Source organism: Aotus nancymaae, unplaced genomic scaffold, assembly GCF_030222135.1.
Source record: "Aotus nancymaae isolate 86718 unplaced genomic scaffold, 86718_ANA_hifiasm-v0.15.2.pri h1tg000010l, whole genome shotgun sequence".
NCBI lineage: Eukaryota > Metazoa > Chordata > Mammalia > Primates > Aotidae > Aotus > Aotus nancymaae.
The window spans coordinates 29,326,448-29,329,112 of NW_026988421.1; the positions used below are offsets into that span (position 1 = coordinate 29,326,448).

The 2,665-nt window shown below is 47.9% G+C and overlaps 1 non-coding gene across 1 annotated transcript; it reads right to left on the reverse strand.

Moving 5' to 3' along the window:
- Positions 1-1,569: 1,569 nt before the first annotated feature.
- On the reverse strand, positions 1,570-1,752 carry LOC135274113 (U2 spliceosomal RNA). The gene has a single exon (XR_010341918.1). It is a non-coding gene; the product is annotated as a U2 spliceosomal RNA (small nuclear RNA).
- Between the last annotated feature and the right edge of the window lie 913 nt (positions 1,753-2,665).

Here is a 2,665-nt window from a genome sequence, read left to right on the forward strand (position 1 = left end):
TGACTCTATAAGCTCCACTGAGAGTTCTGGAAAGCTGATTGCAAGGATGAAGCAGGCACTAAGAGCCAGCCTATCCTCAACCTCAAACCAAGCCCCACCTGTTTCCAGCTACTCTTCCAAGCTTTCAAAACAAAATAGAATCGATCCTCCTTTGGGCCCCTAAACTTCCCTTTCTCCCAAGGAGACGGAGGATGGGCAGCGTGGTGATATGATGCTGGGCAAGAAGCAGGGCTCTGCCTACCTGAGAGGCCACACAATGGACTGTCTGAGCAAGCAGTCTACCCAACGGCCAGCCCATCAGCGTGTCAGGCCAAATCCCTTTCCATCCTCTGGCAGGGGCCCATGTCCAGGACATACCAGTTGGAAACTAGTGTGTGCCCCAGGGTCTCTGTGCTTGTTCTCCTTCTAGCTCTTACATCTCAGCCTCAGCTCAGAACCCACTTGATGAAGGCAAGAGACAGTGTGCAAAATAGGGGTTTTGGAGTCCCACAGAGGCAACCTAGAGCCTATTATCACCTGTATACCCTTGGTCCCCTCTCTCATAGAAGGTTGGGACTTGTTTGCTTCCCTTATACAGATGTTTTTGACTCAGAAGAAAAAAAAGTAGCTTCCAGTACCCTTCAGTCCCAGAGAAGCTGGTAGTTGGACCCCAGCCATTATCTCTGAGGGAAGCTAATGATTCAAAAGCTAACTGATGGGCAAATAGGGGCCTATCTCCTTTAAGAACTCACAGAGTCTGCTGGGCGCGGTGGCTCACGCCTGTAATCTCAGCGCTTTGGGAGGCCGAGGCAGGCAGGTCATCTGGGGTCAGGAGTTCGAGACCAGCCTGGCCAACATGGTGAAACCCCATCTCTATTAAAATACAAAGAATTGATCAGGTGTGGTGGCATATGCCTGTAGTCCCAGCTACTCCGGAGACAGGGGAATCGCTTGAATCCGGGAGACGGAGGTTACAGTGAGCTGAGACCACGCCACTGCACTCCAGACTGGCGACAAAGCAAGACTCCATTTCAAAAATAAATAAATAAATAAATAAAGATCACAGAGTCAAGACTTTAGTGCTAGGCAGATTGCATAAGTGAAGGAAGTAGTGAAATGCAATAGAGAGTGGCAGGGTCTGTGGCTATACCTGAGAAGCACATTTTTCCTAAAGGTATTCAATTTCGTGTTTGTTTTAAACACTGTGCTCATCAAACCAAACACCCAAGTGCTCTATGGGCAACCCCCTAGTTTCTTGTTCTTCTTTCTATTGACACAGCTATCCTCAGCCACATGGTCACAAAGCATTGTCACAGAGTAAAGACATACCACACGTTCAGATACACTGACCCATGAGGATGTACAGAGCCATCTGCAAGTATACCAATACCATGCCCCAAAGGAGCAGAGTGTCTGTAAGGAAAGTTCAGGGACACTCACAGGGGAGTGGCCCATCTTCCTGTCCATCTCTTGCCAGTCTCCCACCTCTTGCCTCCTCTTTCTTGTTTTCTCACTGGCACCCAACCCTGCTACTCACACCATCTCGTCCCCTTGCCTCTCTCTCTGGGAATGGAACTCTCTCTTGCCCCCTGGTGATGTACTGTTACTGGAGGTCCTGCAATACCAGGTTGATGCATAGGAGTGGATGGAGCAAGCTCCTTTTCCATCCCCCTGCTTCAGAAACCCATATTGTCCTCAGATAGAGGATGTATCAGATGGTAAGCTGGTAAAAACATACTACATTTGATCCTAGCCAACAGACAGCGGGGTGATAGGAGTGGAACTCTATAGAACCCAAAGGGTGTAAGTGGAAATGGTGGGGTGGGGGTGCTCTGCACAGCTGACCCCTGTAGTAGCACCATCACACATGCATCTGGGGACACTAGGACATACCCTCCTGCTTTTTTAACCTCACAATAAGCCTGTATGGGGCTCCTGGGAAAACTGATTCCCTTTTCCCTTCTTTAAGGCACACCTTTCACTCTGGAGCTCTGGAGTGGGCCTTAGCTCCTCTACTCAATCATCAGTTAAAAATTCAGGAATTCTACAAAAGCTCCTAGAATCTCAGGGTCCTAGAAAAGGTCATTGAAAGTTCATCTCTGCCATTCTCCTGCTTCCAGGCAAGGGTGATCCTCTTCATGGAGACAAGTGGCATGGAGAATCCACACACTCCCTTGGCCCTACTTAGCCTCGATATCAGGAAGTTGAACTCTAGTCACAGTGATTTAATCTGTGTTTGTTAATCACTCCACCAGGATATGTGAAGCTCCTCTCCCAAGGGATACCTAGACATCCCCAAGACCTCCTGGGGGGACCATGCCATAAAGCAGAAGCCTTAGGTACTTAGGCCATTGACCCCAAAAGGGGATGTAGAGTCTGGGGCTTTTCCATGCTCTTTCTGGTACATTTCCTCTTTGGCCATCAGTGCTAGAACCTAAGCAACCTCTTCCTAGGCTTAGTCATTTCAGCAAAACAGACGTAGATCAATCAATTGCAATAAACAAAAGAAAATAAATTTAAATTCAAGACTCTTGCAAAGATCCTGATAAATGACTTCTGAATGATTCACTGGAGTTTTCTGTGCTCTCGTCCCTTTCCTTTTCATGATTATAAATACTGTTGATCGTCGCCTGCATCTTATCGAAGCTGGGATGTCACCACGTTAGAGACTGAGTACCCAATCACA